The sequence below is a fragment of the Pleurodeles waltl genome, chromosome 1_2 (assembly GCF_031143425.1).
Source record: "Pleurodeles waltl isolate 20211129_DDA chromosome 1_2, aPleWal1.hap1.20221129, whole genome shotgun sequence".
NCBI lineage: Eukaryota > Metazoa > Chordata > Amphibia > Caudata > Salamandridae > Pleurodeles > Pleurodeles waltl.
The window spans coordinates 1,313,282,791-1,313,309,592 of NC_090437.1; the positions used below are offsets into that span (position 1 = coordinate 1,313,282,791).

A 26,802-nucleotide genomic window follows, 5' to 3' on the forward strand; every position below is an offset into this window, starting at 1 on the left:
ACAGGTGAGGGCATAGCTGCATGAGCAATATGCCCCTACAGTGTCAAAGTCCATTCTTAGACATTGTAAATATAGTGTGTCCATATTAAGAGCATGGTCTGTGGGTTTGTCAAAACGAACTCCACAGCTCCATAATAGCTACACTGAGCACTGTGAAGTTTGATATCAAACTTCTCCAAATAAGAAACCCACACTGATGCCAGTGCTGGATTTATTACAAAATGCACTCAGGGCATCTTAGAAATGCCCCCTGTATTTTACCCAATCCTTCAATGCAAGACTGACTGGTTTGTGCCAGCCTGCCCCAGAGGGACTAGTTTCTGACCTCCTGGCGTGAGAGCCTTTGTGCTCTCTGAGGCCAGAAACCAAGCCTGCACTGGGTGGAGGTGCTTCACACCTCCCCCTGCAGGAACAGTAACACCTAGCAGTGAGCCACAAAGGCTCAGGCTTCGTGTTACACTGCCACAGGGCACTCTGGCTAGTGGAGATGCCCGCCCCCTGGACACAGCCCCAACTTTGGACGGAAAGTCCGGCGGAGATAATGAGAAAAACAAGGATGTGTCACCCCCTCAGCCAGTTCCACCCCTAAGTTGACCAGAGCTGTAGTGACCCCCCTCCCCCTCCTTGGAAAATCCTCCATCTTGTTTTAGAGGATTTTCCCAATAAGGATAGGGATGTGCCCCCCCTCCCCAAAGAGAGGCACAAGGAGGGTGTAGCCATCCTCAAGGTCAGTAGCCATTGGCTACTGCCCTCCAGCCCTAACACCCTCCTACACTCAGTATTTATGGGCGACCTTGAACCCAGGATTTCAGATTTCCTGAAAACCTAAAGGACTGCTGACCTCAAAACACCCGTGGAGAAGATGGAGACAACAACTGACTTGGCCCCAGCCCTACCTGCCTGTCTCCAGACTCAAAGAACCTGCAACAGCGACGCATCCTGCGGGACCAGCGATCTCTGCCGACTCGGGGTACTGCCCTTCAACCCAAAGGACCAAAAATCTCTAGTGGATATGGGCTCTGTCAAACAACAAGGAAGAAACCATCTTTAAAGTGACACCCACCTCACTCCTGAAGCGTGAGTCCCCACCACTCTGTACCAACGCCCCCAGCTTGTGTCCAGAGAAACCAACACTGCAGCGTGGACCCCCAGGTGACTCCAACAACGTGGCCACCCTGAGACAATCTCCCTGCATCCCCACGGTGAAGCCTGCAGAGAGAATCCAGAGGCTCCCCCTCACCGCAACTTCCTGGTAACAGAGATCCCAACGCCTGGAAGAAGCACTGCCCCTGCAGCCCCCAGGCCCAAGAGGAACCAACTACCGGTCCAGAAGTGACCAGCAGGCGTCCCTCATCCTAGCCCAGTCGGTGGCTGGCCCAAGAAGAACCCCATGCCCTGCCTGCATCACCAGAGTGACCCCTGGGTCCCTCCATTGATTTCTATTCAAAACCTGACACCTACTTTGCACACTGCACCTGGCTGGCCCTGTGCGCCTGTTTGGGACATCCCCCAACCCAGTGCTATACAAAACTCCCCGGGTCTGCTCCCAGAGGACGCAGGTAGTTACCTGCTAGCAGAGTGGAACCGGAGCACCCCTTTTCTCCATAAGCGCCTATGCTACTTTGACCTCTGCACTTGACCACCCCTGTGTTGCTGGTGCTGGGTGTTTGTGGTTGACTTGAACCCCCAACAGTCGGCTGTCTATGCCCTGGAGACTGAACTTGTAAGTGCTTTACTTACCTGCTAAATTAACTTCTACTTACCTCCTACAGGAACTGTTGAATTTTGCAGTGTCCTCTTTTAAAATAGGTTATTTGCATATTTGCCAGAACTGTGTACCTTACTGTTTTCATTCCAAGTTCTATATTTACTTATGCCAGGTACCTTACAATTTATGTACTTACTTGAATTCAGAATCTTGTGGTTCTAAAGTAAATTAAGAGAAGAATATTTATCTATATAAAAAACCTATTGGTCTGGGGCTAAGTCATTGAGTGTGTGTTCATATTTACTGCCCGTGTGTGTACAACAAATGTTCCATTTAATACTTGTCTTTTAATTAAACATCACACGCAAGATAGAACATAGTGTGGCAAAATAATAGTCTTTCTTAGAACTGTAGTCTACAACTGTTTGTGTGGGCTCTTTGTCTCTTACCCACTATTATTCCTCAGTCTAGTGTGGTGACATACAGCCTGCTTGTCAATATGAGTCTTTAAAGTCACAACATAATCTGCCTGAGGTCTATGCGTTTTTGTGCCCTCTGTTATAAAGTTTCAGTTTTAGACACCCACAGGCTCTGCACCAGAAAGTTCAAGCTTGTACACACCATGGAAGATCCACAGGCAGCTATCAAAATGTTCTGCGCTTGTGTGACTAACACCGCAACATTTGGTGCTGGCAAGGAAGAGCAGGCTATGTGGGATCAGCTCTGGATGTGGATCTTCGCAGACTTGACGGTAAAGTGCCTTTGGCTTGGTATTTTTTTATTTTTTCAGTGCCAAGGTTTGTGCTGACTAACAGAAATGGGAGGGAGTCATTGGGAGGAATGGAGATGGCAAAAGCAACAGCAGTGGTCATCTACGTTTAGAAACCTGCGAAGCTCATGAGCTGTTGCTATGTTCATTCAGTGTCTGATGGAGAGCTAATCTTCCTTGCTCCAGCGGGTGTTTCCATCTCTCTTCTGCACAAGCGCAGAGTAGGTTGTCCTACTTCCAGAGATAGGTTGTGGTTCTTTTTCTTTTTCATTTCTTTGTGCACAAAAAAACCTCCTCCCAGCTACTCCTCCCTCCCTCTCCCACTCATATGGAGGCCTCGCAGCGGCCGCGCCGAAGGCGCGCCTAAGGCAAGCCCGTCTGCGCCTGTCCGCGCCTGGCCCGCACCCAGCGCCAGACCCCCTGGCCCTCGCAGAGGCCAGATCACCCGCAAGACCTACAGCGCTGCCATCCTCCTCGCACTCAACACCGGCCGGATCCCCGGGTGCTGCTGTGCCGCCCCAAGACGCACCCACGGACCCTTCACCTGCCAATCCTGCAAGTTTTCCTGCATCCAGACCCGCACCCGCCAAACCAAGCACCAGCAGCAACCACCTGAAGTGCATCCTGCTCAACACCCGCTCCATCCACAGACACGCCGTGGAACTCTGGAACCTGCTCGACACCACATCTCCAGATGTCGCCTTCCTCACAGAAACCTGGATGAACGCCTCCTCAGCGCCCGACATCGCCATCGCCATCCCGGACGGATACAAGATCACCCGGAGGGACCGCGCCAACCAGACAGGAGGAGGCATCGCCATTGTCCACAAGAACACCATCGGCATCACGACCAACACCGACGACACCCTCACAGCCGCCGAACACCTTCACTTCCAGATACACACCGACCCCAAGACTACACTCAGAGGCACCCTCATCTACAGACCCCCAGGACCCTGCACACAATTCAGCGAAGACATCGCAGACTTCATCAGCCCACACGCCCTCCCCTCCACTGACTACATCCTCCTAGGGGACCTCAACTTCCACCTGGAGAACGACGACAACAACACCACCACCCTGCTGGACAACCTCGCCAACCTCGGACTCAAGCAACTGGTGAACACCCCCACCCACTACGCCGGACACACGCTTGACCCAGTCTTCTCCTCCAGCAAGTACATCTCCTTCAGCCACTCCACCGGACTCCACTGGACAGACCACAGCTGCGTCCACTTCAGCTTCAGAAGAACCACGACTCACCACCACCCACACCAGGCTCCCCGCAGGAGCTGGAACAAGATCACCACCGACCAGCTCTCCACATCACTGAACCAGAACCCTCCCGCCAGCTCAGCGGACCCCAACCAAGCATCCAACAACCTCACACAATGGATCACCAACTGCGCCGACAACCTCGCACCGCTGAAAACCCATCCGATCAAGCCCAACAGCAAGAAAGCCTCCTGGTTCAACATCGACCTCAAGAACTCCAAGAAGAACTGCCGCACCCTCGAGAAAGCCTGGCGAAAAAACCCGACTACAGACAACATGACCGCCCTCAAGCACGCCTCCCGCAAACACCACCAGCTGATCCACACCACCAAGAAGACAGCATTTAAAGAACGACTAGACAACAACGCACACAACAGCAAGGAACTCTTCAACATCGTTAAAGAGCTCTCCAACCCCAGCGCCGGAAACAACGACATCACTCCCTCACAAGACCTCTGCGACTCACTCGCCTCGTTCTTTCACCGCAAGATAGCCGACATACACAACAGCTTCGGCGCACAGACCACGCACCCAACCCCCAAACCGACACCCCCCAACACCACCCTCCGCGCCTGGACCCCGGTCCGCACCGAAGACACTATCCACACGATGAACACCATCCACTCCGGATCACCAACCGACCCATGCCCCCACCATGTCTTCAACAAAGCCGACTCCGTCATCGCACCCCACCTCCGGGACATCATCAACTGCTCCTTCAACACCGCCACCTTCCCGGAGAGCTGGAAGCATGCCGAACTCGGCGCCCTCCTGAAGAAACCCTCAGCAGACCCCACCGACCTCAAGAACTACCGCCCCATCTCGCTCCTCCCGTTTCCTGCCAAAGTCATCGAGAAGACCGTCAACAGACAGCTTGCCACCTTCCTCGAGACCAACGGATCCCTCGACCACTCGCAGTCCGGCTTCCGAGCCAACCACAGCACCGAGACCGCCCTCATCGCAGCTAGTGATGACATCTGAGCACTGCTCGACAACGGGGAAACAGCGGCACTCATCCTCCTGGACCTCTCCGCAGCGTTCGATAGTGTCTGCCACCACACCCTAGTGCAGCGCCTCAGCAACATCGGAATCCAAGAGAAGGCACTAGAGTGGATCACCTCGTTCCTCGCCGGAAGAACCCAGAGAGTCCGCCTCCCCCCGTTCAGATCCGAGGCCACCGAAGTCATCTGCGGTGTACCACAAGGATCGTCACTCAGCCCCACCCTCTTCAACGTCTACATGAGCCCCCTCGCAGCCATCGCACGCCAACACAACCTCAACATCATCTCCTACGCCGATGACACCGAGCTGATCCTCTCCCTCACCAACGACCCAGCAACCGCCTGAACCAACCTGCACGAAGGGAGGAAAGACGTAGCTGAGTGAATGTTGAACAGCCACCTGAAACTGAACTCAGACAAGACGGAAGTCCTCATCCTTGGATCATCACCCTCCGCCTGGGACGACTCCTGGTGGCCCCCTGCCCTGGGATGCGCACCCAAACCAACGGACCACGCACGCAACCTGGGCTTCATCCTGGACTCCTCCCTGGACTCCTCCTTCTCGATGACCAGACAAGTCAACGCCGTCTCATCATCATGCTTCAACATCCTACGCATGCTCCGAAAGATCTTCTGATGGATCCCCACCGAAACCAGGAAAACGGTCACCCAGGCAGTCGTCACCAGCCGACTGGAATACGGAAACACCCTCTACACCGGAACCACGACCAAACTACAGAAAAGACTCCAGCGCATCCAGAACGCCTCCGCACGCCTCATCCTCGACATCCCCCGACACAGCCACATCTCCGGACACCTGAGAGACCTGCACTGGCTCCCCGTCAACAAGAGAATCACGTTCCGCCTCCTCACCCACGCACACAAGGCCCTCCACGACCTGGGCCCCAGGTACCTCAACAACTGCCTGACCTTCTACACTCCCACCCGCCAGCTACGATCAACCAGCCACGCCCTCGCCGCCGTTCCACGCATTAGAAAAGCCACCATGGGAGGAAGATCCTTCTCCTACCTGGCAGCCAAGACTTGGAACTCCCTCCACATCCACCTCCGTCTGACCCAAGACCACCTCTCCTTCAGGAAGCAGCTCAAGACCTGGCTGTTCGAGCAGTAGCGCCCCAACCCCCCCCCCCCCCCCCCCCCCACTGCGCCTTGAGACCCTCCGGGTGAGTAGCGCGCTTTACAAATTCTTGATTGATTGATTCGCAGGAGACGATGGCAACAGTACTGTCCAAGTTTCAGGACATCCAGCGGCTGCAGGAGGAACAGTATTTGGGGTTCAGGGAGGAACTCGGATCAATACCACCCTGGGCACCATTGTAGGGGTGCTGAAGGAACTCGTGAACACCAGGAGGGACACTGTGGCACAACAAGGGGCCCCTGACACTAGCCTGGACGATGAACTGCCCACCGCCGGCGCTAGTAGACAGGAGGCACCGCCACAGGACCTCGACACCAGCACCCCACCCCCTGCATGATGGAGAACCACCCTGTAAGCGGTCCCTGAGATCAAGGACAAAGACAGAGCACGATGCCAAGACCCCCGTCAAGAAATAAGACCACCCTGATTGTCATCCTTCTGTCCCACTTTGACACCCTGTCCATCCACCAACTGCCCCAGCTCCACTTCCTATGTCCCTTTGGACAATGCACCTGTGAAACAAATAGACTGGACTCTGCCATGGACATTCCTCCACCATCACCCCTGACCATTTTACAACCCCCTCCACTATTTAGCACTTAAATAAACACACTTAAATCACAAAACAATCTGGAGTCAGTCTGTGCTTTCACAAATGTGTATTTGCAATAACTGAGGAAAATAGCAATATCCATTGTATTGTCAGCATACCTATGTCACACAGCTCTAGTCCATGAGGAAACATAGCAGAGGTCACACAGTGGGACCCACATCTGTGAAATCGAAAGGGAAAGTGACAAATCAGGGTCCATACACTGGGTGAAAGTGACAGACAGATGAGAGGTAGAACAAGTGTATCAGATGTAGCAGGCAGTGATGTCGTCTTACCTGTGTCTCACTGGAAGTATTGATGAATCACCTTGTTTCTGTTGTCGATTTCCTGTTCTGCTTCCTCGTCTTCCCTATCCACAGGCTCCACAGCTGCCACAAGACCTCCTTCAGGACTATCCTCCTGCAGAAAAGGCAGCTGTCGTCGCAAAGCCAAGTTGTGCAGCATACAGCAGGCCACGATGATCTGGCACACCTTCTTTGGTGCGTAGAATAGGGAAACACCCGTCATGTAGGCACCTAAACCTGGCCTTCAGGAGGCCGAAGGTCTTTCTCTATAACCCTCCTAGTTTGCCCATGTGCCTCATTGTAGCGTTCCTCTGCCCTTGTCCTAGGATTCCTCACTGGGGTCAGTAGCCATGACAGGTTGGGGTAGCCAGAGTCATCTGCAAATGTTGTTACAACTGTTAGACACACACTTACCCTTAGGGGCAACCCCATTCCCAGACACCTAGTCACACTATATAGGGTCCATGTCCTCACCTAATAGCCACACACAGTGCCTCTGGAGTTGCCCCATCACATAAGGGATGCTGCTATTCCTCAGAATGTAAGCGTCATGCACTGATCCAGGAAACTTGGCATTCACATGGGAGATGTACTGGTCGGCCAAACACACCAACTGCACATTCATTGAATGGTAGCTCTTCCGGTTTCTGTACACCTGTTCACTCCTGCGGGGGGCCAAGGCCACATGTGTCCCATCAATGGCACCTATGATGTTGGGGATATGTCCCAGGGCATAGAAGTCACCTTTCACTGTAGGCAAATCCTCCATCTGAGGGAGCACGATGTAGCTGTGCATGTGTTTCAGCAGGGCAGACAACACTCTGGACAACACGTTGGAGAACATAGGCTGGGACATCCCAGAGGCTATGGCCACTGTCGTCTGAAAAGACCCACTTGCCAGGAAATGGAGTACTGACAGCACCTGCACTATAGGGGGGGATACCTGTGGGATGGCGGATAGCTGACATCAGGTCTGGCTCCAACTGGGCACACAGTTCATGGATTGTGGCACGGTCCAGTCTGTAGGTGACAATTACATGTCGCTCTTCCATTGTCAACAGGTCCACCAGCGGTCTGTACACTGGAGGATGCCGCCATCTCCTCACCTGCCCCAGCAGACGTACTCTGGAGGAGAACAGCGAGCAGAGGGTCAGCCAACACTGATGTACGAAAACACAACTTTATTGCACATATTTTTCAATCCGATATGTGCCTGTCTTAGTGTGTATGCAAGGCCTAGGTATGTGTGACGCATTTAAACATAATGCCATGTGGCCCCCTGAAATGGCGGCTGCCTGACCTGTAAGGTGGGACAATGGGATATGAGGTAACTGCGCTGGCGTTGTACACCGTCGCAGTAGGCGGTCGAAGACCACGGCGCAATCCTGCATTGGTTAACATTGGGCCCCATGGGTCCCAGGAGCCAATGACGATGTACGCTGGCGGTGACGGTACGCACCGCAGCGGACATGACCGCCATTTTCTATCTGTTCACTCAGTTGATACCTGATGTTCAACAGGAGATTACCTACACTGCAAGTGCTGCTGTGACCTCAGTCTGGAAGAGACAATAGCTCATGTGTCTGGGGAAAGGGCCCCTGCCTTCACCACGGAGGAGTTTGAGAAACTAGTGGATGGGGTCCTCCCCCCGTACACGCTGCTCTACGTTCCTCCAGACAAACAGGTAAGTACACTGTGAGCATGCTGTATGGGCAATGCCTGTGTGGATGGAAGATGGAAGGGGAGAATTAGGCGTGCATGAAACGACGGTGAGTGTATGTGTGTCATGGCAAGGGTAGGAATGCAGGCCAATGACTGTGACGGTGCGGACGGTTATATCTTCTCCTTTTCCCCTGTCCTATTCCTGTAGGTCAGTGCCCACCAGAAGAAGGATATTTGGCGTGTCATCGCCAAGGAAGTCAGGACCCTGGGTGTCCACCACAGACGTAGCACCCACTGCCGGAAAACATGGGAGGACATTCGCCTCTTGAGCAAGAAGACAGGGGAGGCCCAGCTGGGGATGAGTTCCCAATGTGGGCGGGAGGGGGAGGGGGGGGTGGTTCTTTGGGGCGCCCGTTGCACGATGACACCCCTGATGTTCCAGATCCTGGTGGTGGCGTGCCCGGAGTTGGATGGGCGCTTGAGAGCATCACAGCAGCCACAAGGGGGTGAGTACGCTCTCATTCAGCTGATTCAGCACACATTGGAGGTGTCTGGTTGGGGGAGGTGGGCTGTGGGTACCCCTTGGCCAGGACGAGTTTTGTAGGCATGTTACATCCGTAAGGCAGGCTATGTGCCACCCCACCAGTGTTAAGAGCCATCTACACCTAGTCAGGCTCCTGTGACTCATGTGTGCAGCAGTCGGGCATAGGCCTTGTACCCCATGTCCCTGTGATTAATTAGGGAACTCTAAGTGCATGGCGTAGTGCAGAGGGCTGCTGTGTCTGTAGTGTCCCCCAACTGTAGCGGTATTGCATGCACTGAATATGTCTTCTGTCTTCCCCACCTTTTTGTGGTCTACCTGTTCTTGTGTGCATTAGCATCATCAGGCAGAGGAGCAGTGGCACCGGAGCAGGAGGGATCTGCATCCCACATGGCCCTGGAGGGCGAAACAGCGGGCGAGGGGAGTTCCACAGCGGGGACAGGCGCTGAGACCAGCGACACAGACTCCTCCTCTGATGGGAGCTCCCTTGCGGTGGCGGGCCCCTCTGTGACCCCTGCACCTACAGGTACAGCCACCCCCCCACCAGCACCGTCCTCACAGCAGCACCTCAGCCCCTGCCCCTGTCAGCCCTCCTGCACTCAGTGAGGAGGCCATTGACCTCCTCAGATCCCTCACTGTTGGGCAGTCTACCATTCTGAATGCTATCCAGGGTGTAGAGAGGCAGTTGCAACAGACAAATGCATACCTGGAGGGCATTCATTCTGGTCAGGCAGCCCAACAGCAAGCTTTTCATACGCTGGCCTCAGCAGTGATGGCAGCCATTGTCCCTGTGTCCAGCCTCCCCCCTCCAACTTCCTCCACCCAGACCTAATCCCCTGTACCTTAGCCTATCCCAAGCACACCATCAGACCAGCATGCACACACCTCAACACACAAGGGTAGCTCTGGCAAACATAAGCACCACACATCCCACAGGCACTCACACAAGCATCATACCCATGCAGACATACCAACATCCATTGCCTCCACTGTGTCCCCCTCATCCCTCCCTGTCACGTCTCCACTCACACCTGCATGCACTACATCTTCAGCCACTACGTCCATCACCACACACCGCTCGTGCACTCACCACACCACTACCAGTCACACATCCCCAGTTTCCTCTCCCAGTGTGTCTGTGAGCCCTCCTCCCAAAGTACACAAACGCAGGCACCCACCCACCCAACACCCATCCACCTCAACAGCCTCCAGCCCATGCACCTTCACCCAAATTCAGCAGATGTACACCTCCTACAACCACTACCTCTTCCTCCACTCCCAAACCCCCTCCATCTACCCTTCCCAGTTTGTCTAAAACTTTTCCTGTCAAACCTTGACCTCTTCCCCCTCACCTCCCCCACCCCTTCCGTCCCCTATGGAACGGCTTCCCAGGTCACAACCCAGCACCTCAGCCACCACATCAACGGGAACAGTGGTGCCAGCAGTAACCGGCTTCTGGAGTGCGCCAAGCAGCAGGGCAGCCAGTGTGCCAAGGAGCCAGACCACAGACAGTCCCCCACCTCAGAAACATAAGAAGTTGGCCACAGCCCGGAGGGAGAAGGGCAAAATACCTGCCACCAAAGGCTCTCCCAGGACTACAGTTGGGAGTGTGAAGACAGCTGCGCCACCATCCAAGGTGGGGAAGGGGCACAGAAAGAAAGGGAAGTCGCCGCCAACCTGCACGGCGGACAAGACCGCTTCCCAGGACACCGCCGCCACCAGCACTGCTTCCCAGGACACCGCCACCACCAGCACCGCTTCCCAGGACACCGGCGCTACCATCACCGCGTCCCAGGACACCACCGCCACCAGCACGCTCACTGAGCCACCCACCAGCACTGCAGGCCAATGAGCGCCGCAAGCACCGCCGCTACTGAGGCTGCCACAATCACTGCCAGTTGACACGCCACATATGCCAGTGGCACCACCGCAGATATGGCTGCCATCCTCCGTGGTCAGTCGTACGAAGCTGGTGGTCAGTTTCAGGGGCCTGGACAGCTTCCATGGCCCACCGTGAGTGGAGATTCACATCCACTACCTCTGTCCTTGGCAGGATGAAGCACTCTGGGCACCAAGCCCCCTCCTGAACCAGTGGAGATTCACATCCACTACCTCAGTCCTTGGCAGGATGAAGCACGCTGGGCACAAACCCCCCTCCAGAACCAGTGGAGACTGTTATTCACTTGTGAGACTGTGGCTTTGCACTCCCCAGGATGCAGCAGTGGGCAAACCACCCACTGAAAAGACTTGAGACTGTGGCGTTGCACTCCCCAGGATACATCAATAGCCATGGAGGCCCCTCATGGATCTGGCGTTGTGCACTCATCCGGCTGAGGTGCCCCCCTTCCCTTCCCCCTGAGGTGCCTGTTGTATTTCGATCTGATGCCCCTGCAGTGTTCGCTCCGTTTTGATTGGATATCTTGTGTGGGCCTCGCCCATGCATTTTGGGCCCAGTGGTCCACGGACTATGTATGTGCAGCACATGGACTTTAATTCTTGGTGTATATATTTGTTAATAGTGTGTATATATATATATTTATGAGTACTGGATTTTTATTGATCAGAATCGTTAGTCATTTCCATTGTCCTTGCCTTCTTCCGGGGGCCTTGGGGGGTGTAACTGTAATGTATCAACATGTATTTGTGTGTGTGTGCTGTAGTGGGTGAGGGTGGGGGTGTTGCGTGTGTGTGTGTCACTCTTTTCCCTCCCCTGTGTCGTAGGTGCAATACTCACTGTGGTCTTTGCCGCTGGCGTTCGTGCTCCTGGTAGAGGAGCAGGAAGACAATGGCTGGTAGAATATGGAGTTCCGGCTCCATGGCATCCTGGTTCCTCGTATGATGTGTAGAGGTGAGCATTTTTCCTTCCAAGTTCTTTTTCCGCCGTGTTTTTGTTCGCGTTGAATCCGCCCCTGAAAAGGTGGCGGATTAGCCTCTCATGATACTGTGGGCGATACATTGTCTTCCGCCTGTCTGTTGGTGGTGACCACCATGCTGTTTGTTTGTACCACTGTGGCAGTCAGAGTGTTAAAGTGGCTGTCTATGTTGGCGGTTTCCACCACGGTTGTGATTACATTTTTTTTACCGCCGGCCTGTTGGCTGTTTTACCGCCGCTTTAACACCGACCGCCAGGGTTGTAATGAGGACCTATAGGTTTGTTGACGATACAATATTATTTTTTTCCCATAATTACTTCTTACATAAGGGTTAACGAGCATCTAACCCTCTCTGTAGCCACACATTTAACTACCATCTATTGAGGCAAGCTGGTTCTCTTTTTCCAAAAGTGTTCACTCTTTCACGTTGGTCTAAATATTGTCCTGACGACTTTTTCTCTACCTCGTCATTCTTACATATATTTGACCCACAGCGGTCATTCATTGTACTAAAGAACGCTAAATGGATGATCAGCTTTTTATTTGCTTAATTGCTGTGAAAATTAGGCAAGCTGATGAGAGAAGAGGACCATCTCCAACTATCTTTTTCTTCCTATTAAAAGGTGCAATGCCTTGGCGAAGAAGCAGACTTCTGATGGCTTATGTGCTCCTCCCACCAGAGCGGAGGCAGCTACTGTGGAGAGATATTCTTATGGTATCCATTCTCAAAAAAACGAATGTGTGGGTGCAAATTGTCAATCAGAGGAACACATTATTTACCTTTGTTAACGTATATTCATCCATGTGATTTTATTTTTTTACTATTACGATGTTTAGATTTTCTTCAGTTTATATTTATTTTGTTATTGTAAAGAACAATGGATGCTACAAAGTACAACCAGATTCAGAATTTTATATACGCAGTAATGTGTACCCTGATGATTTCAGTAAAATAATGAAGCATGGATTACGGAGACTTTCCAAAAAAATCACCATTGATGGTAAGTTATTTTTCAAATTACTTTGGAATTAGAAAATTGTTATACATTCATACAATTTACTGTACTTGTTTGAATGAAGCTTCATGAATTGGTGATCCTTTCAATTATATTGATCTACCTACTTATGTGTTAACAAATATTGTTTAGTCTGATTCATTTCATTATATTTTATTTTTTAAATGATTGTTAGCGTGTGTATATATATATTACGTGCTTTTAATGTATCTCTCGTGCAACATCTGCAGTAAATAGAAATCGTCCTTTAAACGTTCTCATGTTTTTTTGGCAAATTAGGTGAAAAGGTGTTCTTTGTAGGAAAGGGGAAGAAGCCACAAGTTATCGTTGGTGAAGAATTGGCAAAACACATTTTTAATAAGTTACATTCTTCACTAATTGGAGATCACTCTGGAACTAACAAAACTAAAAAGAGTATTGGCAGCCATTTCTAGTGGCCAAACATGACTGATATTGAACAGTGGGTGAGTTATGTGTTGCTAATCTTTCAAAATAACTTCTAGGTAAAACATTTATTTTTTCTTTTATGTTTTTATTGAGACATACTTGTAAAGCTATTGTTAGGCAAGTTTTTCATTCCTAATAAAGGTATTTTTGCACACATCAGTCAAGGGTGGCTTATCACCCATGGAGGCTCAAATAGCTGTTGCGGACGTGCTGCACACTCTGCGATCCATGTCTTTAGATCCTTTGTGAGCTGGTTCAGTGAGTCTGCATGTCTGAGTTTGAGTGGAAGCGTGTTTGACTGGGCTACAAGGTAAGAAAACCATCTGCCTTCAGATGTGCTCTTCCTGATTCTGTGGATGGCAGCAAGGGTGGGTTTGGAGGATAAGATCTGCCTGGTGTTCTTTCCCTAACCGGTACCCACAATTGGCACGGCCCTGGCACACAGATATGTCCATTGTAAATGGTACACCTGGTACCAAGGGCCTGTTGCCAAGGAAGGTCTCTAAGGGCTGCAGCATGCCGTATGACACCCTGGAGACCCCTCACTCAGCACAGACACACTTGCTTGCCAGCTTGTGTGTGCTGGTTGGGAGAAAATGACTAAGTCGACATGGCACTCCCTCAGGGTGACATGCCAACCTCACACTGCCTATGGCATAGATAAGTCACCCCTCTAGCAGGCCTTACAGCCCTAAGGCAGGGTGTACTATGCCCCAGGTGAGGGAATAGCTGCATGAGCACTATGCCCCTACGGTGTCTTAGCAAAACCTTGGACATTGTAATTGCAGGTTAGCCATAAGAGTATAAGGTCTGGGGGTTTAACAAGCACGAACTCCACAGTTCCATAATGGCTAAACTGAAATATGAGAAGTTTGGTATCCAACTTCTCAGCACAATAAATGCACACTGATGCCAGTGTGGTATTTGTTTTAAAATACACCCAGAGGGCATCTTAGAGAGGGACCCGGAATACCAGTCCGACTCCTAGTGCTAGGCTGACCAGTTTCTGCCAGTCTGACACAACCAGACTAGTTTCTGACAACATGGGGAGAGTACATTTGTCAATCTGTGGCCAGGAACAAAGACTGTACTGGGTGGATATGCTTCTCACCTCCCCCTGCAGGACCTGTAACACCTGGCTGGAGCCTCAAAGGCTCATGCCTTTTGTTACAACACCCCAGGGCATCCCAGCTAGTGGAGATGGACTCCCCCCACTTTAGGCAGCAAGGCTGGAGGAGATGATGAGGGAAACAAGGAGGAGCCACCCACCAGTCAGGACAGCCCCTAAGGTGACTCTTAACTTTTATAATTCCTCCATCTTGAGATTGGAAGATGCCCCCAAAAGCAATATGGATGTGCCCCCATCACCTAAGGGTGGAGGCACCAAGAGGGTGTAGCCATTGGCTACTGCCCCAAGACCTAAACACCCCCCTAAATTGAGTATTTAGGGGCGACCCTGAACCCAGGAAATCAGATTCCTGCAACCTGCACAAATAAGTTCTGCTGACCTGAAAGCCCCGCAGAGATGACGGAAACACCAACTGACTTGGCTCCAGCCCTACCGGCCTGTCCCCAGACTCAAACTGCACAGCGACGCATCTGTCGGGGAACAGCCACTCTTGAAAGAACTCTCCCTTCCTGCCAGAAGCGTGAGACTTCTCACTCTGCATCCAATGCCCCCACCTCGAGCTCCAGAAAACAAATACCGCAGAGGGGACTCCCAGGCGACTGCGATAACGTGAGTAACCTGAGTTGAATCTTGTGGTTCTAAAATAAATTAAAATATATTTCTGATGGATACAACTACCTGTGGATTCCTCACCTTTTGAATTGTATCCTTGCGCCAGCATCCGACGGAAAGTCTTCTTCCTAGCTGTCTACGTCGACGAGTACGTCATAATGGCATGGCTCCTCGTGACTCCGTCTGACGTCAACGTGCCAATAATAGGTCCTTGTCGGCGTACTGACATCAGTTTTCCTTTTTTCCGTGCCTTCGCCAATGGTTTTTCTTCCTGGCTTGTTGTTAACTGTAACGATTTTCGGTGGTTACAGTGTCGCCTCCGAAGAAGTCCGGTTTCAAGCTGTGTAGAGAATGCGGGGGTCGGATGTCAGTGACCGACCCCCACTCGGACTGTATTTGGTGCCTTAGTTCAGAGCATGATTTGGAAGGTTGCTCTTTGTGTCAGAGCATGAATCCAAAAGCTCTGAAGGAGCGCGAAGCGAAGCTCTTCTTAGCCAAAGCAAAGAAGAAGGGCCATAAAAAGGATTCCTTCCATGTTTCTCCCAAAAAGCATAAGAAGCAGCGTCATCATGACTCTCAGCGCCGTTTGGAGCGGAGCCGATCGAGGTCTCGATCTTCACGATGCCAGAAGACATGTGAGATGAGTCCTACTGTCACGCCTCAGCAGGAGAGTCCGGAGTTGTCACTGGTCCCTTCAGTTTTTGAGGTCGCTCAAAGTAGCCCTCACTTTTCGCCGGTGCCGAGGGATCCTGATGTTCTGCAGGCAAACTATTGGACTTGGGTTAAGTCTTTTGAGTGTGTGTGTTCCTCATTTATTGCCTGTGTGTGTACAACAAATGTTTAACACTACCCTCTGACAAGCCTACTGCTCAACTACACCACCAAAAAATAGAGCATTCAAATTATCTAATTTTCCCACTATCAACCTCTAAGGGGAACCATTAGACTCTGTGCACACTATCTCTCACTTTGAGATAGTATATTCAGAGCCAACTTCCTACATACATCAAAATAGAACCTCATATATTGTAAATGTGAGGGTGTCACACATTATTTCCATGAATAGTAGTGAGCTGCTCCCGTGTTACAATAATGGAAAGACCTCCCTATCCCTGAAAATGAGATGTTAAAACTTTTAGAATGTAGACCAGTGTGCCAGTGACCTGGCCAAAGAGCAAAAGGCAGAATGGGAAGGGGAACAGGGTCATAGAGAAGCAATCACCAGGAGAAAGTAGAGAAAAAAATGAACCTGCAAGGATAAAATAAGGATAAAGGAAGAGTAGGACGGTAGAAGAAAATGGGATAAGGTGAAACCAAGTAAGTCTTGTTTGCCTTGGAACTGAGCAGCCCTATATTTAACATGGGCGGTCATAATACATTCAATGGCAAGATTTTTTTGGCACCACGTGCCATACTCACAAATTCATCTCAACTCCCAGCCCGTCCTCCTTGTGTAACATTGCAACCAATTAACGAACATCTCAAAAAAGTCATACTCACACTTGTACTTAGCTGTCCGTCCCTTGCCCCCTCCCAACTTGTTGCCAAGTTTTGATGCAGCTTTAACTGAAGTTCACTGGCTTCCTGGTAAGCTGGTCCCCAGTGCCAGTCTTTCCCCAAAACAAGACACCCGATCCCTTGATCCCAAGTGATAAGGCTCTGTAGCACCCTTCTAAGTCCCATAGTAAGTGTTACCTAGAGTGCCTCAGTACTGCAGAGGGTCGCTAAGAGCTGTAGCAGAATTTGTTCTTCTCTAAGGGACCCAGCACTGACCTCATGCAGACTGCTTGACAAGGTGCCCCCTAAAAGTGAAAACGCAACATAAATTATGGACTGTGTGCCATGTCCCCAAAACATTGCATGTAATATTTGTAAGTCACCCCTATAGCAGGCCTTATAGCCCTAAGGCATGGTGCATATTATTATATGCGTGGTCATATCTGCAAGAGAAGATATGCCCCTGCTAGGTCTGTCGTTTCTTAGATATATTAGGTGAACAGGGAATCCATTTTAGTTGGCCACTGATTAATACGAGTTGCCCAGCTCCATGATGTCTTTAATGAAAATAGGGATGTTGAACCTCTCAGGTTTTATAAGCCCTGGCGATGGATTTATTAATGCACGCATCCAGAGTGTACCTTACAGTTTCCTCCTGAAAACATAACAACTGCTTCTGAGCTAACTGACCAGTTCTAGCCAGTTTGCCACCAACAGACTAGAGTGAGATCAAGGGGTGAGATCCTTTGCTCTTTGGAGGTCAGACACAAAGCTTCTCAGGGTGAGGTGTTGGACACCCCTTCCCATAGCATGATCTGCATTCCGAGACAGATCTAGTCTCTGAAAGGGAGATGCCCACCCCCAGGCCCCATCTGGCACCTGGATATTCAGGAACATTAGCTATGTAGGAGGCATTTTGCATTTCAAGGCTGGACACACCCCTAGGGTGACCAGCCGAAATGGACACCGCCGAGGAAATTCTACTTGTGTCTGGTGGAATTTAGGGCCTCTAGACATGGTGTTGCCCACTCACCACAGAAAGTGGTCATCTACAGGGTGTTGTGACTCCAGGGTATGTAGCTGTAGCAAAGTACCCTTATTGTGGCATGGTTACCCCCACTTTTTGCTTGTCAGTATGCTAACCAGGACCCCAGTTACTGTGCACTCCCCCTGTACATTTGTTTGCTATGACTTCATACCTCCCACATTTGCATACTGGTGCCCCCATGTAAGTCCCTAGTATATGGTGCCCAGGGCGGGGAGACACCAGGGGTTCCCCATGGGCTGCAGCATGTTATGCCACCCATGGGGACCTATGTAAAATGTGTTTGCAGGGCTGGCATTGCAGCCTGCATGTAAAGGTGCATGCACCCTTTCACTGAAGATCACTGCACCAGGTCCCTGTAAGTCACTCCTAAGGCAGGGCCTCCTAGTCCAGAGGGCCTGCTGCAAGTACCGATGTCGGAGGGCACCCCTGCATGAGCAGAGATTTCCCCACAGACTCATCTCCATTTTCCTGGACTTCATTAGTGCGGGGATGCCATTTCACGCTTGTACTGGACATAGGTCACTACCTTTGCCAGCTACATAAGGGTAACTCTGAACATGGGCATGTTTGTTATCAAACGTTTCCGACTTGTAGTCCAGGAAGGCAGAACAAAAGAATTTCCTTTAGGTGACGGAGTCAACACCCTTTGACTTTGGGTATAAAAAAGGTGTTAAATGACTTGTCAGGGGTAGCCTCGCCAAGCCACTGGTATGCTTTTATGGCCACCATTGGTGCCATCCTCTCATAAAACCAATCTGCACCAGTTGAGGGACCCCTAATCCCTGCTCTGTCCTGGAACTGAACAATGGAAATGGGAATGACCACTCCCCTGTCTATCACCATCCCAGATGGCCCTTTGATTCTGCCATCTTGACCTTAGGGTGGGCAGAGGCCTCTGGGGGCATCTTAGTGGCCATGTGGTTAGGTGACCAGTTCCCCTTCCAGGGCTATTTAGGGTCTTCCTCATGGGTGGGTTCCCAGATTCGACATGCAAGACTCCAGCAGGAATCATCTGCATCGTTTACTGAAACTTCTGGCCTCTCGAACCGCAGCTGGACTCCACAGGGACCTACAGTCCGCATCTACAGCTACGCCTCTGCTCTCCAACATTGTTTCTCTGGCTTCTTCTAGCAACTGCAACATTTCCCCGGCTGTGCATCATATGAGGGTGGCGAGTCTTCAGTCTGCCCTAAGAAGCAAACTTCCCGTGGAATTAAAGAGTCACTCCTGTGCATCTGCAGGCATTCTGCTGCAATGATGACCGGCTGCATGGATCTCCTCTTCTATGGATTTTGTGGATCCTGCATCACAGTTGGTGGTCCTTTGTGTCCTCCCTACCAGCTGTCCAACTTGGGTGAAGGTAGGACCTTCCCTTCTCCATGCATAGTGTCTCTTGCAACTGACAAGGCTTGATGGCACCGCCTCCAGGGGAACTTCAGTCTTTGTGTTGCTCCTCTCCACATCACTCTTCCCTGTGACGCTCAGCCCTTTGCATGGTTATTCAGCGACGTGGGACTCCTTTTTAAGTGTCCTGCATGGGCCTCACCGTGACTCCTGTGCTCCTTGCCTGCGAGTCATCTGTGTGGGCTGCATCTTCTTCTTTGGACTCTCCGCACTGCCGCGGGTCGCTACGGACATCCCCTGTGGGTTTAGTTCCCTCTCCTCCTCACTTGGCCTTCCTGGACCCCAACAGCTCCACTGCTAGCAACTGCGATATTTTCCTTTTTCAGGTCTTGTATGTGTTTTTTTCACTCCACAGACTGACTGCAATCCTTCATCCAGCATGGGACGTCGACCGCATCAGCCAGGAACTCTTCACCTGCCCCAGTGTTGACAGTCTTCTTTCCACCGTCGACCAACTCCTGCATCCACCTAACACCAACACCACCCCACCCCCACTCCCCCTGGTCTAGAGTTTTGTCTGCTGTTTTTCAGTGTTCTCAATTGCTTTTTAAGCCTATTCCTGATTGTTACTGTACATGTGTAGTATGTTTACTTACCTACAATTAGAGTATTGCCTAACTAGTGTTTGTATTACTCTAATAAAGAGCCTCTATTTTCGTAGCACTGAGTGCCTTCTTTCATTTGTGTAAGTGCTGTATGACTACAGTGGTATTGCATGAGAGCTTTGCGTGTCTCCTAAATAAGCCTTGGCTACTTATCCACAGCTACCTTTAGAGAGCCTGGCTTCCTTGACACTGACTCCACTTCACTCATAAGGGATACATGGACCTTGTATAAGGTGATCATACCATAGGTAGTTAGCACACACCAGGCCAGATTCCTACAGTACTCCAGTGATTGCTACCCTTCACTCTCAATACCGGTTCCCCTAAATTGACTATTTAGGGGAACCACTGATACAAGATTGTAGGAAGATGGCTCTGGATATGCTATATCAAATTGAAATATAGTCTGTACAGGGATTCACCAGAGTTTAGAGGCAACAAATATGATACTAATGCTGTTTTGTTGTACTGTGGTCGAGCAGTTAGGCTTATCAGAGGGTAGTGCAAAGCATTTTTTGTACACACTGGTAATAAATGAAGCATGCTCTCAAAGCCCTAATTTCAGGGCAATTCTTTTTAGATACCAAAACTTGTTTTTGTCCATTTATTTCTAGAACCACAAGATTCAATTTGCAAGGAAAGCACATTTACAAGTAAGTATCCAAAATATGTATCAATACCTATTTGTTTTAATTTGGCAATATAAATGGCTTATTTGAATATAGCAAATATGTTTTAAAAGTTGACACACTGCAAATTTCAGGAACAGTTCCGTAGGGAATAAAAGAAAGTACAGTTATGGCGGTAAGTACCAGACCTACAGTTCCATTCTCTGGGGGTTATAATACCATGGGTCTGAGTTTGAGTTAGTGCCAAGCACCCTCCACCAGCCACACGGGGCTGGCTTTATGCAGAGGTCAACGTTGCTGCCGGGTTTTACAGTGGGAACCTATAGCGACTGGGGGCACTCAGAATCAGGCCTGCTTCTAGGTAAGAAGCCTGATCATTTGAGGCTCACCACCGGGTGTTAGAATTCCTGCAGGGTGGAGGTGTGAAGCACGGACACAGTGTCTGCTTTGTTTCTGGCCTACGAGAGCACAAAAGCTCTCACCCCATGGAATCAGAAACTTGTCTGTTCGTGGTAGGCTGGCGCAGACCCGTCAGTCCTGCATTAAAGGAATGGGTAAATACAGGGAGCATCTCTAAGATGCCCTCTGAGTGCATGTTCCAATAAAACCAGCACTGGCATCAGTTTGGGTTTATTGTGCTGACAAGTTTGATACCAAACATTCTAGACTTTAGTTTATGGATCTGTGGAATTCATAATGACAAACTCCCAGCCCATATACTTAATATGGCCCCACTAGACTTACAATGTCTAAGAATGGACTTAGACACTTAGGGGCATATTGTTCATGCAGGTATGCCCTCACCTATGGTATAGTGCACCCTCCCTTAGGGCTGTAAAGCCTGCATGAGTGTTGACTTACGTATACCATCAGCAGTGGTTCGTGGTGTGGCACACTGAGAGGTGCAATGTCGAATTTGCCTTTTTCTCAGCACCAGCGCGCACAAGCTGCAATGGCAATGTGCATGTGCTAGGTGAGTGGTCCCCAGGGTGGCATAAGTCATGCTGCAGCACTTGGGGACTTTCCAGTTAACAGGGCCCTTGGTACCGTGGGTACTTTTTACAAGGGACTTAACTGTGTACCAAGGGTGTGCTGTTTTGTGGACACAATGCTACAGTTTTGGGAAAGCACACTAGTGCTGGGGCCTGGTTAGCAGGATCCCATCACGCTCTGTCAAGTTATCACCAATATCAGACAAAGTGGGGGGCAACCATGCCAACAAGGCCACTTTCCTACACAGATTCTCTGACTTTCTTCCATGACACAAAAGGAGTGTGCAACAAGACTGCAAAACCATAGACCTAAGAAGCACGACTGACGTGGTGCCAAGCCTGCTGCGCCTGGCCCTTGAGGAGCATCTGACCTGTCCTGCCACTGCAGGTTCCAAAAATCAGGGAGCGCTGTCCGTGCTTCACAAATCACCAAGAATAACTCTTTTGGATTACAGGAGCTGCTGCCCTGCATCTGCAGGCACCCAAGGAAGAACCATGAGGACCTTGACTGCCAAAAACCCAACACTGGGCAACATCACTGCAGCTGAGCTGCCTAGCCCGAGTTGAAGTGGTCCAGTGGTGTCACCATGGTCCCCAGACACAGCCTACCCAGAGCTTGCCCTATGTGGACTTCCTGACAGCGTTTGCAGCCTGATTCTGCAGACCCCTAGCAACAGTGAGTGACAAAGACCCCATGTCTCAGGACACCTCTGCACCCGTCTGCCCTGAGCCTAGGAGAAGAAGACCAAGGCTGTCCCCACATCTCTCTGCCTCGTGAGACCTGAGGCCACTTGTTGGCTTGTTTGGACTAAACCCCAAGTCGATGCCTATAGACTGGTTCTGCGGGGCTCCTTACAACCTCAAGGAACTCCAGCACCAGACCTGATGCGATAAAACACCACTGCACCTGCACCCCACAGCCTGAGGTGAAGTGGATCGGTGGTGTCACTACGTGCCTAAGGGTCTCAAGGTTCGAAACCCACGTGGGTTCCTCTGATGTGGACTCCCAATCCATCCCTCAAGCAACTTTGTGACCAAACCGGTCTCCATAGACTTACATGGTGCACTTGACGCTGAGCTGTACCCATGCACCCTGCTTCCTGAGGTGAATGGTCCGTGTGGACGAAGTCCAGGAGATTGATCACGTAAGTCGCTTTACTATACCTGTATGCAGTGCTAGTTCTTCCTTCATAGGATAACTTTACCACATCTGAAAAATGCACTGTATCAAGTTTTGCAAGCTGTAAAAATTAATAAATCAAAATATCAGACTTTATATAAAAGTACATGTTATTACTATAAATTGGTGTGATTTCTTTCAGTGTGTGTCTCACTTACCGTAGGAGTCGCTTGACCACACTACTGAAAAAAGGAGCATTTGGGATGTAATTTGTTCCTCTGATTGCTTTGACTTTTTGCGCAGTGTACCTCGTTTTGGTTCACTATATATGCTGCTTCCTACAATACTCACATACTCATGCACCCAGTAATACACCCACAGAGGCACTCGTGAACTCACACAGACCTGCTCAGAGAATCCCCAAGCACTCACACTCACTGAGGTACTCATGCGCACACTCAGAGCCACTCAGACTCAGCGACTCGTGCACCAACTGAGTCTCTCAGACCCAGAGACCGGTAACTCCGCTCTGCACAAGTTGCCCTTGCTGCCACCCCTAGAATTGGTAACAATGCAGCCAGAGGGAGATCCTTTTCCTACATCGCAGCACAGACCTGGAACATGCTACCTCGCCAACTCAGTCAGTCCCCCTTTGTAGGAAGCTCATTCTTTATATACTATATCAAAATGACATGCACAGACTCCAGGTGTTCCACAGAGGCTAAAGTAGATACTACAAATGCATTTGTTCTACACACAGACACAATAGAAGAAGCACACACTTAATGACTAAACTAGAGACCAATAGGTTTTTATATAGAAAAATAAATTTTGTTTATTTATAGAATCACAAGATTCTCTTTGCATGTAATTACTTTTTTATATATTAGTTTTAAAAGTTGTAATAAAGTTAGTCTTTCTGCCCATAATTACGCATCATTGGAATCAATGTACAGTTACCATTCAAAATCGTACAATTAAGTTACCAGTCTCTTGTGTGTTTTTTTTTTTTTTTTTTAATTTTGTTTAAATTTTTTTGCAGGGTGGTCGCAGCAGTCAGTAGGCACCTTGCACCAGCCGGAGAGCCTCTTGCAGCTCCCATTTCCGGCGGGAGCAGTGTAGGAAACACTTTTGGCACATGGCCACCTGTAGGGGCCACTTGGAAAAGATGGTTTCTCGGGGTCCCCTTGGGCTGTCGAGGTCGCAAGGGTTTGGGGATCAGTGGAGCACAGCTGGTTCCTTGTTGCGGGCGCAGAGCGGCCGGATGCGGGGTGAGATCCAGAGCTGTGCGCAACTGAGTCCTTTTGGAGGTGAGTCTCTCTGGCTGCTTACAGGACACTGTGAGCATTCTGGTGGTAGGTCCCAGGGTGTTATTAAAGTCCCTCTACAGGAGCTTCCTCCGGATCCTTTCAGCTCTTGGGGAGCTGGTTTGAGGTTGTCCCAGGGAATTGGCGTAACTCGGCCACTGGAGGGCACAGTGCCACCAATCTTGGCACACTTGTAGGTCACGTCCGGGACGATAGTTAGTGTGTCGTGGGGTCCGGCTGCAAATTCCGGTTGTGGACATATCGGCCAGCCAGTGAAGCGACCTTCACTGGCTTATTGGATCTTGCTTGGTTTTTGAGTGGTGCCTCCACTCAAAAGGGATATCTGGGGTGATTCTTTAAGCCTGGATATTACCTGGGTTTCTCGGGCTCGGTCCAGTGTCCAGCTCCTCCACAGCAGCAATTTGCAGGTCCTGGGTGCAGCAGGCAGGGTTTGGTGCCTTTTCTTGTGCAACAGGTCTGTAGTTCTTTTGCTTTGGATCTTCTTTGGTGCAGGTCTTCTTTGTATTTTGAAATCTGATTTATTGTTCTAGGGATGTCCAATAAATACAGAATTTAGTGGGCGTTCTAGGGGAAACCTGGTAATGTCCAATGGGACACATACCTATGGGTGGCTCCACCCACTTTAGTGTCCACTTCCTTTGGGAAGGGTGACTTCCCTAAACTTGATTGGCTAGTTTCCTTCATTTCAAGATAGAGGAAACTGAATTTGAGGGTCCACTTCGCAGACAACACCTTAGAGGTGGTGCATGCTAGGCCGCCACTCCTAATCTTTGTGTGGTTTCCCACCTTTGCTCACTCAAAAAGTGGGTGTTTTGCAAAGTGGCAACCCCTCAGATGCTAGCAGCAGGCCTGGAGGATCGAGTTTCAGGGGCTGTAGCCCTTTGAAGCTCACTACCGGGGTTTTGCACGTTCCTGGGGGAGTGGGTGGTTAGCTCCTCCACCAAGGGAGGGCATTGGTTTACGAACCAGGGAGACTGGGCTCTCCACCAAGGTTTGTATATGGACTGTGTGGGTGTGGCAGGCTGGATGAAACCAGTCAGAAAATATGCCAGGATAGTTGGCTTTTGCAGGGGACACCTCTAAGGTGATCCCTGGGTGCATTTTATTATAAATCCAGTACTGGTACCAGTTTGAATTTATCATTCGGAGTGGTTTGATACCAAACAACCCAGGGTTCAGAGTAGCCATTATTTTGCTGGGAATCTCGTGTTGGCCAGTGTCCAGCACATACATTAAAATGGCAGCTCTATTCACTCACTATATCCCAGGTTTGCCAGGGACACGGTGGGAACATACTGCTCATTCAGCTGTGCCCTCACATATAGTATGGAGTAACCTGCCTAAGGTCTGTAAGGCCTGCTATAGGGGTGTCTTACCCATAGTTAATGCAGTGTACGGTGGACAGGGCACACAGGTAGTGTGCCAAGTAGAGTTTGTATTTTAGGTTTGCAGCAGGAGACTGTCTGCTATGACAGTGCTGTGCACATCTTGATGCATGTCCCTTGAGGTTGTCACAATCAGTGCCACTGCCACCAGGGGCTTATCCAAAGTACTGCATGCCCTGGGTACCTAAGTACCTTATTTCTAGGGACTTGTAGTGATAGCTAAAGATGTATCCAATCACTTTTAAAATGTTTTAGGGAAAGAACACTGGTACCGGGAACCTAGTTAGCAGGATCCCAGTGCACTCCACTCCAAGTTGCATTCGGAAACCAGGCAAAAATGTGGGGGAGTACTGCAATAAGGTGCCAGTCTCTCACAGTGCGGGTATATTCATCCAGTGCTTTCGCGTTCAGGGGTCGGGGTCCTCGGTCTTCCCTCTGTAGGCATCTTTGTGGGGGGGTCGAAAGGTCAACCCAGGGTGGGCACTTGCTCACAATCACCTGATGATTCTTTAGCTGGTTGGGCCACGTGGTCACCGGCCGTAGGGTGTCTGGTGCAGGGTGGTCAGGACTCACGTGTCTGGAGGTGTGCCAGAGTCCCTGGATGTTTCCTTCTTGGACAGGGCCACTGTCCACTGCAGTTCTTGGTCCTTTTGGGTGCAGGACAGACTTCTATAACTTGGTCGAGGTGGCTGGCCCCGCTGGATGCCTCACTGTTTTTGTGCAGGTTTTTTGAGGCAGTCAGTTGTTGTCTTCTCTGCTGGGGGTTCAGCTCAGCAGTCCTTCTTCTTTCTTGTCCGGTCAGCATGAATCTCATGAGCTGGGTTCAGGTAAGCCCTTAAATCCTGGATTTAGGGGGGTTACAGGGGTCAGAGGGCAGTAGCCAATGGCTACTGTCCCAGAGAGTGGCTACACCCCGTTCTTGTGTCCACTACCTTTGGGGAGGGGGACGCAAACCTAACCCTATTGGTTTCTGTTCTCCAAACTAAGATGGATGATTCTGCAGGAAGGGGGGGGGGGGCAACCTCCGCTCTGGACACCCTAGGGATGGCCCTAGCTTTAGATGGCAGGGGGAGGGGTGAGTTTTGGGGGGGTCACTCCTCCCTGCTTTCCATAATTTTCCTGATCACCTTGCTGCCAAAAGTGGGGCTTTGTCCGTGTGCGGACAACTCCACTAGCTGGAGTGCCCCATGGCACTGTAACAAGAGGCTTCAGCCTTTGAGGCTCACCATCAGCTCCTGCAGGTGTGATATTGGAAATGGCCCTTTTTGCAGGGTTATCCCCAAACGTTTTGCTGCCTTCCTACAATATTTTTCTGGTCCGTTTTTGACGGTTTATTGTCTGTGCACTTCTCCACTTCTAATCAGTGCACAAGTGCTCCCTATAGAGCTTGTACCGTTTGGTTTATCCATGAGTGTCATATTTGATTTACTGGTAAGTCCCTAGTAAAGTGCACTAGAGTTGCCCAAGGACTGCAAATCAAATGCTACTAGTGGGCCTGCAGCACATTAGTAGCCCTGTAACCATGGCTCGGACCTGCCACTACAGTGTCAGTGTGTGCAGTTTTAAACTGCCAATTCGACTTGGCAAGCTTACCCACTTGCCAGGCCTAAACCTTCCCTTTTTACTACTTGTCAGGCACCCCGAAGGTAGGCCCTTTGTAGCCTCATGGGCAGGTTGCAGTGTATGTTTAAGGGAGTACATATAT

General features: G+C 50.4%; 1 long non-coding RNA gene across 2 annotated transcripts in view; it reads left to right on the top strand.

Moving 5' to 3' along the window:
• The window catches only part of LOC138296259 (uncharacterized), a 65,350-nt gene that overhangs the window by 12,711 nt on the left and 25,837 nt on the right, over positions 1-26,802 (top strand). Inside the window, exons 2-3 of one of the 2 annotated variants that reach the window (XR_011203799.1) lie at positions 12,810-12,886; positions 20,258-20,296. This is a non-coding gene — a long non-coding RNA (uncharacterized lncRNA). The remainder of the gene's footprint in view (positions 1-12,809; positions 12,887-20,257; positions 20,297-26,802) is intronic. The other variant, XR_011203800.1, reaches the window with a different exon arrangement.